Below are 14,287 nucleotides of genomic sequence, written 5' to 3'. Positions count from 1 at the left end.
GTGCTTTCTATTAACGCTTGGAGATCTGATTCTTTTCTTACAACCACAATATCGATTATTCCTATGTCTACTCTCTTCGTGTGTTCGTCCTGCACTCTTCGAAACTGAAGCTCTTTCTGCACTTTCTGGAGACCCTTTAACCTAAACAAAACTACCCATTTGCCTCCACGAAGTCGCCACTGCCTTTGTAGTCGCTTTCTGCATGTAGTTGACTCCTGACCTATTTAGTGGAACCCAGAAACCCACCACCCTATGCCTCAAGCCGAGGAATGTGCAACCTACACTATTGCAGAACCGTCTGAGCTTCTGATTCAGACCCTTCACTTCTTTCTGTACCAAAGGACCACAGTTCGTTCTGTCAACGATGCTACAGATAGTGAGCTTCACCATCATTTCGCAAGCAGGACTGACACTCTTCACTGCTTCAGCTAGCTAGCCGAAACCGGAGGGAATCGCTTCGGATCCAAAGCGACACACATCGTTGGTACCAACGTTAGCTACCACCTGCAGTTGGCTGCAACATGTGATTATTATGACATCCTGAACCATCCATTCCACGTTTGAAATGACTCCTCCCAGTATGCACAAGGAGTGCACATTGGTTTTCACTCCCCTTTTTCACAGCTATATCTGTAAGGGGCCCAATTATGCGCCTAACGTTGAAACACCCTATATCAGTAATCCCACCATCTGTGAATGCCCAGAGCTTGCAGTCCAAGAGGATTCCTCTGGAACAGGGTGACCGGGAACTTCGTCAGCCACAAATAGCACCTGAAACCTGTTGTCAGACGAACCAGGGAGGCATTCTGACTGGCCCCTCAGAAAGTCTTTCTCTGTCGGTCACGCCTTGTAACGATATGCCACTCGACCTTGAGTGATGGATCAAACTCAGTGCGGTGCAGTCACAGTAGTGGACTGATCGGGAGGACATGTGGGCTGTGCTGGATATCCTTTCGATCTCCCTGTCTGGCCCACCACAGTGACATCCACTGACAAGAACATCAAAGTGCATGACTGAAGCCAACACCACATAGGAAATGTGAGCTAAGGATCACCAACTCAGCTCACATCTGAATATTGGGTGGCTACGAAAAAACTGTTGGCAAAGTTCATGGCTTTCATCAGTCCTACTGTACCATTTCAGGTAAATCTGTGAGTACCGGGCGTGAGTCGTGCTTCGGTTGCTCAGATGGTAGAGCACTTGCCCGCAAAAGGCAAAGGTCCCGAGTTCGAGTCTTGGTCGGGCACACAGTTTTAATCTGCCAGGAAGTTTCATATCAGCGCACACTCTGCTGCAGAGTGAAAATCTCATTCTGGAAACATCCCCCAGGCTGTGGCTAAGCCATGTCTCCGCAATATCCTTTCTTTCAGGAGTGCTAGTTCTGCAAGTTTCGCATGAGCACTTCTGTAAAGTTTGGAAGGTAGGAGACGAGATACTGCCAGAAGTAAAGCTGTGAGTACCGGGCGTGAGTCGTGCTTCGGTAGCTCTGATGGTAGAGCACTTGCCCGCAAAAGGCAAAGGTCCCGAGTTCGAGTCTCGGTCGGGCACACAGTTTTAATCTGCTAGGAAGTTTCATATCAGCGCACACTCTGCTGCAGAGTGAAAATCTCATTCTGGAAACATCCCCCAGGCTGTGCCTAAGCCATGACTCCGCAATATCCTTTCTTTCAGGAGTGCTAGTTCTGCAAGTTTCGCAGGAGAGCTTCTGTAAAGTTTGGAAGGTAGGAGACGAGATACTGGCAGAAGTAAAGCTGTGAGTACCGGGCGTGAGTCGTGCTTCGGTAGCTCAGATGGTAGAGTAGTTGCCCGCGAAAGGCAAAGGTCCCGAATTCGAGTCTCAGTCGGGCACACAGTTTTAATCTGCCAGGAAGTTTCATATCAGCGCACACTCCGTTGCAGAGTGAAAATCTCATTCTGGTGATGAGTCTAGGTGTCCATCAAGCAACAGTACTAGCTCAGAAGGTGTTGTGGTAAGTATACAAAAATATTTTTTACTGGTGATCATTGTTTCGTGGCTTGTGACTTTGCTTCTCATAACATTGCTGTCACAGTTGATCGTCGACTTTTGTGTGCATGAGAAACCTGTAGAACCTAATTTTAATGACCACTGATTGTGGTAATAATATAGTTTTCATGGCTACAAACTTGTAAGAATATTTTTATTATCACTGCCATTTCAGCGGCATGTAATGATTTGTGTGGCTTATATCTCGCAGAAGTTATGTGACTATTTTTCTATTCATTTTAAAGCTTTAAATAAGTAGGCCAAATGAAATATCGCCCCAGAAACCAAGCTCTTCAAGAAAAAGAAAGCGTAATATTGAGCAGTGTAAAAAATTAGGGCAAACGTCGAAGTAATGCATGTCAGCAGTATGTGTCTTCTAAAAGCAACAAGGCTGTTCAGGCAGCATATTTGGGAAGTCCCTGTGGTCGATCAAATAAGTGCTCTACGAAACTACCTGAAGAAGAAGAAAATATTTTCCACTCGGTTTGAGACATAGGTAACTTTAATGCCCAGAATACTTACCTAATGTGTTGTATGAAAATGGTAGCAAAAAAGCAAAGCTTTATTAAAACAAAATTTTTAAACACGAATGGGCCAATTATCACAAATTTACTTTACCTTGTTCTGTTTCACATTTTTTTTTTCTTTCACAGCTATCCAAAAACGACTACAAAGCAAATTTCATACAGAGCTGTGACAGTTTCATACAATGTGAAACTAAATGGAATGGAACTCATGATTTGGAAGCAAGCCTTCCGCAGGGTTCATGGCTTACAGAACCACACAACAAGAGAGAGGAATTTGCAACAGCAAATGAAGTTGGGTCGCGCTGTTCCAAAAGAAGAAGGAAGTGTTTTGTATATTAGATTTTACTATAAGGTATCCATTTTAACAAAATAAAATAGTGTTGAAGTTTAATAATAGCACGAAGTAACGTGTCAACGCACATGCTCTTTTCTTTCAGGCAAACATGGCAATCATTCACATAAATTTCAAGTTGAAGCTGTGCATGGTGTCGGAGATTTCCTCAATGCTATACCAAAATATAACAGTCAGTATAGTAGGCAGCAGAACCCCAACGAAGTATATTTTGGATGTGATCTCACAACCGCTTCCTTATTTCTGGACAAATACTCCGAATACTGCAAGGAAAAAGGTGTCCCTATTGTATCACAAAGCAAATTCAGGGCAATTTTTCTGTCCGTTTTTAACATAGGCTTCAAACTGCAAAAAAGCGACACCTGTACGACATTTGATGTCTTTCTAACAGCAACGAGTAACCCAGAATTATATGCAGAAGAAATTGTTGTTGTGGCCTTCAGTCCTGAGACTGGTTTGATGCAGCTCTCTGTGCTATCCTATCCTACGATTTTTGACCTCCACGCTGCCCTCCAATGCTAAATTTATGATCCCTTGAAGCCTCAGAACATGTCCTACCAACCAGTGTCTTCTTCTCGTCAAGTTGTGCCACAAACTCCTCTTCTCCCCAATACTATTCAATACCTCCTCATTAGTTACGTAATCTACCCATATAATCTTCAGCATTCTTCTGTAGCACCACATTTCGAAAGCTTCTATTCTCTTCCTGTCCAAACTATTTATCGTCCATGTTTCACTTCCATACATGGCTACACTCCATACAAATACTTTCAGAAGCGACTTCCTGACGCTTAAATCTATACTCGATGTTAACAAATTTCTCTTCTTCAGAAACGCTTTCCTTGCCATTGTCAGTCTACATTTTATATCCTCCCTACTTCGACCATCAGGAGTTATTTTGCTCCCCAAATAGCAAAACTAATGTACTACTTTCAGCATTTCATTTCCTAATCTAATTCCTACAGCATCACCCGATTTAATTCGACTACATTCCATTATCCTCGTTTTGATTTTGTTGATGTTCATCTTATGTCCTCCTTTCAAGACACTGTCCATTCCGTTCAACTACTTTTCCAAGTTCTTTGCTGTCTCTGACAGAATTACAATGTCATTGGCGAACCTCAAAGTTTTTATTTCTTCTCCGTGGATTTTAATACCTACAACGAATTTTTCTTTTGCTTCCTTTACTGCTTGCTCAATATACAGATTGAATAACATTGGGGAGAGGCTACAACCCTGCCTCACTCCCTTCCCAACCACTGCTTCCCTTTCATGCCCCTTGACTCTTACAGCTACCATCTGGTTTCTGTACAAATTGGAAATAGCCTTTCGCTCCGTGTATTTTACCCCTGCCACATTTAGAATTTGAAAGAGAGTATTCCAGTCAACATTGTCAAAAGCTTTCTCTAAGTCTACAAATGCTAGAAGAAATTGCACACAGGAAAAAGCAACATGAGCTTCATCTAAGAAAGGCTGATAGCAGGCAAAATATAATCTTGTCTTTAACTTTTCTGGCTAAAGAGAATGTGGAAAAGCACACATAATAGCAATGGACGTTCAATAAACGTTACCCACGCCAAAACTAACAGTTGGCCCAGCATTCTACAAGAGAAAAACATGGACATACAACTACAGTATCCACGATCGTCGGTCAAATAAGGGATACATTTTACTGTGGAGTGAGGAGGACAGAGGAAGGGGTTCAGATGAAGTTGGGAGCTGTTTATTAAAATACTTGGAGATAACTAACACTCAAGCCAAAAATTTCCATATAATCACACATAACTGTAAGGGCGAGGCAAATAATTCGTCTCTTATTCCCCTGGAAAGGACTCTTGCTGCCACCAAAAGATTTGAACCTGTGCAGCATTATTTCCCCACGGTAGTCATACTAGACTTCCTTGCAATCATGATTTCAGCTGCATTGAAATTTATGTGAGAAACAGAGGTCCAACAGTATACACGCTAGATGAATGGGCACACGTAGTCAAATCTACTAGTCCAAAGTATTTCATTGTGACGAAAATGCACAGACAAGACTTCAGAAGCTTGGGCGATCTGATGTCATTAATCTCACACTATTCAAATCTGGAATCCTATTCGTTTTAGTGAAGCGACTCATTTTAAGTTTGAGTATACAGATCCCTTCCTGCTAAGTGTATAGCACTGCTACTGAGATATAGGAACCTTCATGTCAGTGTATCCACATAGCACTAGTAAAGGAAGACCTGCAGAACCACATCTATTTCAGCTGCCAATAAAATATAGAAAACCGCTTCAAATTCATCATAAAATGTTTTGATGACATACTGTCTTTACGCAATACGTACCTTTATCATATCAAAGCTTTTTTTGGTCACATGCTGGAAATAATGTGATTTCACATTTACAGCGTAAAAATGCTGTTTGCATTCATAGAAGTTCACTATATTTAGAGATTATTCACAGTCTAACTGAAATTTATTACCTCAGATTGGGTTCTGGACCACCAATACACAATTATTATCGCAATTACGACCAACAACATTTATGTCTGTGTAGAAAATCAATTTAAAACTGCTGCTGCAATATTTCACTAAGATGGCAGCTAACATAAGGCAATCATTTATCGATTCTACTTCAACCCCTATTTTACTATTAACAAATAATATATATTGAATCTTTATGTACCTTCACTATCGTCATTCACATATGTAAATATTTCTCGATGTCAATCACTTATTATTATTATTATTATTCAGCATTTACCAATAAACCACATAGTGCTAATGGCTGCACTCCTTTGTAGCTGATCAGAAAACTTTAAAATTTATATAGGTCGGGAATCATAATGAAATAAAAGTCCAAACAAAGAAGATTCATTTTAATGACACATAAACACTATTTTTCAAATATTAAATTAGCAACATAATACAAATTTTTACAGATCTCTGTGTTAGGAGACATCAGTCACATCCCATCAGTACAACAGTTCGAACAAGAAGAAGGATTAATCTAGAAGCATCATAGAGAACAAAAGATTGAGAATTGCATTACCTTTTTCATTGTGTATTGTTTGAGACATACATTTTTACAAAATATTAAATTATGTCTTTTACAATAACTATTTATTATTTTGTTAATGATGAACTTCTTTTTATTAATAGCATGAGAATGTTCATTCACATTCCACACTCAATGCTGTCATGAATATTATTCTGAATAAAATAATGGCATGGATATTACAATATTTCCATGAAACTTTAGAACCGTTGTATCTCAAAACTAGTTGAATATGTCTTATGAGTATATTTCTCTGACCCCTTCATTTTTAAGGTAAGGGCATTTAAACTTTCAATACTACAAGAAATACTTCAAAACCTCAAAACGAGTGTGACCAATATAGTAATGACGCCAAATTTAATGATTGTTAGGAAGTACTGTAGAAGAAAATGATGACTGAAATTATATGATGAAATGACAGATCATGCAAAGAAAGTACATCTTTACCATGAAAAGTACATGGTAAGTCCATCACTTTTTAGTACATTTTTGTCCCTTCCTCAGGATGTTTAGCAATGGAGGTTTCTTCAGGTTTTTTTAAATTTTTTATTTTATTTTTATTTTTTTTACTTGGATGTTGGTTCATTATGTGGTAAATTGGAATATAAATTTCTTGCATGTTCACCACATAATTGTTTAAGTTCTTGAATGCAGTTCATAGTAATAGACGGCAAATCATCGAGTAAAACTGAAGTGATATCAGGTGTTCCCCAGGGAAGCGTCCTGGGATCTCTACTGTTCCTAATCTATATAAATGACCTGGGTGACAATCTGAGCAGTTCTCTTAGACTGTTCGCAGATGATGCTGTAATTTACCGTCTAGTAAGGTCATCCGAAGACCAGTATCAGTTGCAAAGCGATTTAGAAAAGATTGCTGTATGGTGTGTCAGGTGGCAGTTGACGCTAAATAACGAAAAGTGTGAGATGATCCACATGAGTTCCAAAAGAAATCCGTTGGAATTCGATTACTCGATAAATAGTACAATTCTCAAGGCTGTCAATTCAACTAAGTACCTGGGTGTTAAAATTACGAACAACTTCAGTTGGAAGGACCACATAGATAATATTGTCGGGAAGGCGAGCCGAAGGTTGCGTTTCATTGGCAGGACACTTAGAAGATATAACAAGTCCACTAAAGAGACAGCTTACACTACACTCGTTCGTCCTCTGTTAGAATATTGCTGCGCGGTGTGGGATCCTTACCAGGTGGGATTGACAGAGGACATCAAAAGGGTGCAAAAAAGGGCAGCTCGTTTTGTATTATCACGTTATAGGGGAGAGAGTGTGGCAGATATGATACACGAGTTGGGATGGAAGTCATTACAGCATAGACGTTTTTCGTCGCGGCGAGAGCTTTTTACGAAATTTCAGTCACCAACTTTCTCTTCCGAATGCGAAAATATTTTGTTGAGCCCAACCTACATAGGTAGGAATGATCATCAAAATAAAATAAGAGAAATCAGAGCTCGAACAGAAAGGTTTAGGTGTTCGTTTTTCCCGCTCGCTGTTCGGGAGTGGAATAGTAGAGAGATAGTATGATTGTGGTTCGATGAACCCTCTGCCAAGCACTTAAATGTGAATTGCAGAGTAGTGATGTAGATGTAGATGTAGATGTCTGCACTTTTTATAAGATATTGGCAGGGACTATGAATATATACCATATGATTAGTTATTTGCAAAACAGTGTTGAATTATCTTACAAAATGTGGTATGGAAGCATCGATTGCTGAAATCGACAACAGTCACCAGCATTGACACAAGAAACAAAGAAGTAGTGTTCTGCTTTGAAAATTATTTTCTTTGTTGTCCTGTCCACTACTGTCCTCGTGTCTGTAGCTATGATATAAAGTGTACACTGATAAAACAGTGTACACAGGAGTTAAAACGCGTATGTTTTGTGACTTCCATACTTGAATATCATTCATACTCACTGCCACCAAAATTCCTACATGGGTGACCCTGGCGATAATTTGTTTTGTGTGAACTCAGTGAACACACCACGTGATTTATCGCTGAGACAATGGATACTGAAGTATATCAGAAGCTCTTAGGGTCTTTCGCCAGTAAAAAAGGCATGTCCCAATGATTGTATACAGCATTGGACTGTGTGGAACCACGTAACTCCGAAAATTCGAGTGTAAATGACTGTCAACAGCTTCCTGCATATATTCTTGGATGGGCTGATACCACATGGCAAAGTTCAGTACCACCTTCCACTGGCTTGATTGACTTTTCTGCGATGGAAAAACATCAGAGGTTTATACCTGTTTATTCTACAACCTGTGCTCGGTACCAGTACATGAGCTGGACAGCAATGTCTTACTCCTCCCATTGTGACGTGTGCTACCATGCTGGACATTTGGGTGGCAAATCCATGTTTAAACAGTGGTGGAGTTTAGCTGGCTATTGGAATTTCTGGGGTTGCTATCACGCTGTGGCCAATTGAGAGGATTCTGCTCGCCAGTACCCCCAGATTAACAATAATCGTGCCTTACACAAACTTTCCTAGTAGTTACACTGCGCACTGCTCTCCTCTAAAGCTTCCATGCTTCTTATCAAGTCAATCATGTCCTTGGTTTGCGATTGTCCAACAAGTGCTCGCTACTAACTTATTTTCGACGATGCTACAAGGGCACAACTTAGTGTTTCACGTGGGTGAATATGCAAATACCATCAGTTTTGTTATTTTCTCACTACTATCCTTCAACAAGTTTGAAGCTGCCAAGGCTGTATTGCTTCAAAGACCTGGTGAATCACATGAGCAGCAAATCCAAAAAGCTATCTGCCATGAACAGCTGAATGGTAGGACGCCCTCACGGTTTTGGTGCCTCTTTTGAACATTAGTGGACCCTTTATTAATACCTGACCACACACTATGGACAATATAGACATGCAAACTACTTCATGAAATTCAAACATTTTTGATAGTGACGAAGGACTCCCACAATAAGTTAAGTTGCAGTTAGCAGATCGTGTTTTCATGTTGCAAGATGGCCACACACAGTACCCGGCATCCACAAACAGTACTTATGCTTGGCGACTGTCTGACGATTACTGAATACACATGATAACTTCCAATGCTTACCAATACACCATACATGGAGCAGCAGCAGAAAAATACCTGACACTACCAATGCAGGTCATCACCCTGTGGGGCCTATGATACACTGTACCCAGCTGACAACAAGCTGCAGGACACCACCCACCTCTCAGAATACAGACAGTGGCCAAGAGATCACGCACAGCTGTTTATTCCAGGCACAGTTCTGCGCAATTGTGAGTAAATGTTTTCCGCTATGCGACCCATGACCTTCACTAGGCAAAAGAGAATGCGACGCTGTTAAATCACACCATAGAACCATCAGTGTAAAACAAACGAGTTTGGTCCCACTGGCCATCAATGGCAGTGGTTGAATCTGTTTACTTGACCGGCATGCCAGCCACCATTTCCTGGTAGACACTGGCTGTGTACTCAGCACTATTCTGGTCCTCCTCTTACTATTCAACCTACCCAGATATTTTATTTCACTTCAAGGTGGCGAACGGATAGATCCACACAACACATAGTACTACTGAACATAACATTGATTTTGGCAATGGACAGATGTTCAAGTGGACATTCATTGAGGTGGACGTGAGTGCACCACAGTTGGATTCTTTTTTTGCTACTTTTATCTGTTCAGCAGTTACGTTCTTCACTCAATGAGCAGCTAGAGACAACCAATAAATTGTGCTGTGCTGCCAGAGTTGAGTGTATTGTGTTACAAGAACAGACTACATCATTAAAGGCATCACGACACGAGTGATACACTTAACTAGCAGATGCCAAAAGCGAACTCCTATCATTGTTATCTTTACAAGCCGCCAACCTGGAGAGCCTAATTTCACAGGACTTCAAACCTCACAGACGTTTAACGTAACGTAGATGACATGCAAATCGAAGTACAGTACTCTATTCTTAATCCTGGGGATAACAGCAAATATGATTCCCTTTATGAGTTACTGGCCCAGACTTTACTGAATTGGAACTTGATAGACACTTCTAAGAGTGTGAAAACTTACTGCTTCCAGAGAGATGCTGTGAACACCATTCAGCACTGCATGAAAATGTTAATATCATCGCAGTCAACTCTGCTTCCCACCGCTTCCTTTCTGTAACGACGTATCGCATATACATTAGTGACATTGGAATTTGTGACAGTGCAGTCAATGACACTGACTGCCTCTTGTGTGCATTTAGTACGACCCAGCCTTTAAGCCACTACAGCAATTAGGGTAGTTTGTCACCAAATAGAAATCACAGATGGACCTCTTATCTCCTACAAGGCATGCACCTTCGCCCAGATACGTTCGTGATAGTGATAGCAGATCTGGATAAATTAGTAAGAGCATTATCTGTCCCTCAAACATGATCGTAAGCGTATGTCATTACTATCACAGTTCATACTATACACTATCACTATAAGGAAACAACACAGAGTAAGAAACTCAACTGATCACGTTTGGCTGGCCGGTGTGGCCATGTGGCTCTAGGCGCTTCAATTTGGAACGCGTGATCGCTACGGTCGCAGGTTCGAATCTTGCCTTTGGCATGGATGTGTGTGATGTTCTTAGGTTAGTTAGGTTTAAGTAGTTCTAAGTTCTAGGGGACTGATGACCACAGATGTTAAGTCCCATAGTGCTCAGAGCCATTTGAACCATTTGATCACGTTTTCAATCGCATCCAACTAACCTAACAGGTGCAAAGTAAACGGTGGAAGCAAATTTTGGGCGTGCCCCATTATTTCTGTGAGAAGATAAGCTTAAAACATTCTTTCCGTCACTGCTAGCACTGAAAATCTTCGCATCACACTGACTTTGCAGGTTATTCGAAAGTCATTTTAACTACTTTGTAACTCATATGGTTGGTCATGAGAAGTACTATAGATTCATTTCCTAATTAAATGGACTTGCCCCTTTTTCCGCAGGGTCGTTACTGTTTGTTAAAAAAGGTATAAAGGTCATGTGAATTGCTGAGTGTCAAGCTGTGTTCAAGAAATTAAAGAAGGTACTATTAACTAGCCATGTAATAATTCTTCCAAATTGTGGAGAAGGACTTATCCTGTCCTGCGATGTGAGCAACCAGGCAGTCAGATCCGTTTTAAGTCAGGCAGTAAATGGGAAAGAATATGAAATAGTACATGCACCAAGACAGTTAAATGAAGCTGAGGAAATTTACTCAGCTGTAGAGAAGGATATGTTGAACTTAACAAATGAATTCACTTACTTTTGGTGTTACCTATATGGTAGAAAATTGATACTTACAATCGACAATTGTAACAGAGCTCTGTTACACTTCTAATATAACTTGTGGAGTACCCATTGCTCCTCAGAACACTTTCCAGGTGTTTCAACAAGGCTTCACGTGCTGCAGCGAACGACCGTCGCAGGTAGCAAGAGGAGAACCGCACCTGAAATGACCGAGGAGAAGCCCTCGGACGTTGGCGCGAGAGGTACATATACACTCCTGGAAATGGAAAAAAGAACACATTGACACCGGTGTGTCAGACCCACCATACTTGCTCCGGACACTGCGTGAGGGCTGTACAAGCAATGATCACACGCATGGCACAGCGGACACACCAGGAACCGCGGTGTTGGCCGTCGAATGGCGCTAGCCGCGCACCATTTGTGCACCGCCCCCGTCAGTGTCAGCCAGTTTGCCGTGGCATACGGAGCTCCATCGCAGTCTTTAACACTGGTAGCATGCCGCGACAGCGTGGACGTGAACCGTATGTGCAGTTGACGGACTTCGAGCGAGGGCGTATAGTGGGCATGCGGGAGGCTGGGTGGACGTACCGCCGAATTGCTCAACACGTGGGGCGTGAGGTCTCCACAGTACATCGATGTTGTCGCGAGTGGTCGGCGGAGGGTGCACGTGCCCGTCGACCTGGGACCGGACCGCAGCGACGCATGGATGCACGCCAAGACCGTAGGATCCTACGCAGTGCCATAGGGGACCGCACCGCCACTTCCCAGCAAATTAGGGACACTGTTGCTCCTGGGGTATCGGCGACGACCATTCGCAACCGTCTCCATGAAGCTGGGCTATGGTCCCGCACACCGTTAGGCCGTCTTCCGCTCACGCCCCAACATCGTGCAGTCCGCCTCCAGTCGTGTCGCGACAGGCGTGAATGGAGGGACGAATGGAGACGTGTCGTCTTCAGCGATGAGAGTCGCTTCTGCCTTGGTGCCAATGATGGTCGTATGCGTATTTGGCGCCGTGCAGGTGAGCGCCACAATCAGGACTGCATACGACTGAGGCACACAGGGCCAACACCCGGCATCTTGGTATGGGGAGCGATCTCCTACACTGGCCGTACACCTCTGGTGATTGTCGAGGGTACACTGAATAGTGCACGGTACATCCAAACCGTCGTCGAACCCATCGTTCTACCATTCCTAGACCGGCAAGGGAACTTGCTGCTCCAACAGGACAATGCACGTCCGCATGTATTCCGTGCCACCCAACGTGCTCTAGAAGGTGTAAGTCAACAACCCTGGCCAGCAAGATCTCCGGATCTGTCCCCCATTGAGCATGTTTGGGACTGGATGAAGCGTCGTCTCACGCGGTCTGCAAGTGCAGCACGAACGCTGGTCCAGCTGAGGCGCCAGGTGGAAATGGCATGGCAAGCCGTTCCACAGGACTACATCCAGCATCTCTACGATCGTCTCCATGGGAGATTAGCAGCCTGCATTGCTGCGAAAGGTGGATATACACTGTACTAGTGCCGACATTGTGCATGCTCTGTTGCCTGTGTCTATGTGCCTGTGCTTCTGTCAGTGTGATCATGTGATGTATCTGACCCCAGGAATGTGTCAATAAAGTTTCCCCTTCCTGGGACAATGAATTCACAATGTTCTTATTTCAATTTCCAGGAGTGTAGTTTGCGGCCGCGAGCTCGGCTCCAGTTCACCACCGGCAATGGGGGGTGAAGCTTTGACACTGCCAGCCACTCGTACTGGCGTAACATCAGTAATATCATTAAATGAACGTCGGCCGAAGAACCCGAGACAGAAGCCAGCTGGCCGTGTGTCAAGAAGTGGCCACGAAAGCCTTAACAATTTTGTATTACGCCTCTACGGGGAGGAGATTGTGCCGACGCCTTGCCCAACGACGGAAGAAGAAAGCGCGATTGATGTCCTCTATCGCCTTTCCGTCACGGTGCCGGCATGAAGGTGCTACAGCGAAGTTCTTGAAATGTAAGCGCCTATTCAGCGCTGCCCACGCAGGTCGCCTCTACGACAGAATAGAACGAGCTTTTCTTCATGAGCGAATTCATACAACATGGAGAGACTTGGCAGGAACGGATCAGGAATATTTGGACATTTTCTATCAACTAAGTAGCAGAATGCATCAAGACGACTGGGACAAGATCGACAGCATCAGTCAACAGGAGCATGCAGAACGAAATCGAGAGCTGCACCGAGCGACAGAAGAAAAAGTTTGAAAGATGCCGGAAGCAGACCGACAAGGCGATTCCCGATATGTCACACACTATGGTCAGCCTCACTGAACGACAATTGACCAAAGAGGAAGTGTCTGTTCTTCAAAAAGGAGGGACTTTCGCTATCATCCCGAGAACTGTACCTATGGAGGACATCATTGTCAACACCGAAGCGACCATTCGGACCCTTCCTTGTGAAAGGGCAGAGGAAATACGCACTGAAACAGCCAGGATACTGAGCCGAGCAAAACCACCAGCTTGCAACCTGAAGAAAGGAGAGCTACAAGCCATTAAGAATCTCAACGCCGACAAGAGTATATTGGTACTGCCTGCCGATAAGGGGAATGCGACCGTCACAATGAAGACCGAAGATTATGAGCAAAAGATCCGAGACCTATTAGATCCGACCACGTACCGAAAACTAAGCGCAGATCCGACGCAGCGTATCACACGGAATAGAATCGATTAATCAAAGCGTCTTCTCTGCCGGCGGATATACAGAGAAACCTGCGCAACACAGAAGCCCTACCACCTCTGCTGTATGGATTACCCAAGATACATAAGAACACCGTTCCACTAAGATCGATTGTTAGAGCTCCTGCTTCACCAACATATAAACTGGCAAAACACTTGGCCTCTCTGCTCTAGCCACATGTGGGGAAGACCGATCCATACATAAAGGACTCAGGACATTTCATTGAGAAGCTGAAGAATCTGAAATTGCACCAAACGGCATCCTGGTCAGTTTCGATGTTGTTTCTTTGTTTACGAAAATGCCACTCAGTGACGCTCTGTAGCACATCGGTTCCATTTTCCCGCAAGACATCACAAAGCTCTTCCATGCATGTCTCTCCACGAGCTATTTCACGTGGA

The sequence above is a fragment of the Schistocerca gregaria genome, chromosome 4, assembly GCF_023897955.1.
Source record: "Schistocerca gregaria isolate iqSchGreg1 chromosome 4, iqSchGreg1.2, whole genome shotgun sequence".
NCBI lineage: Eukaryota > Metazoa > Arthropoda > Insecta > Orthoptera > Acrididae > Schistocerca > Schistocerca gregaria.
This window is presented reverse-complemented; position numbering follows the sequence as displayed.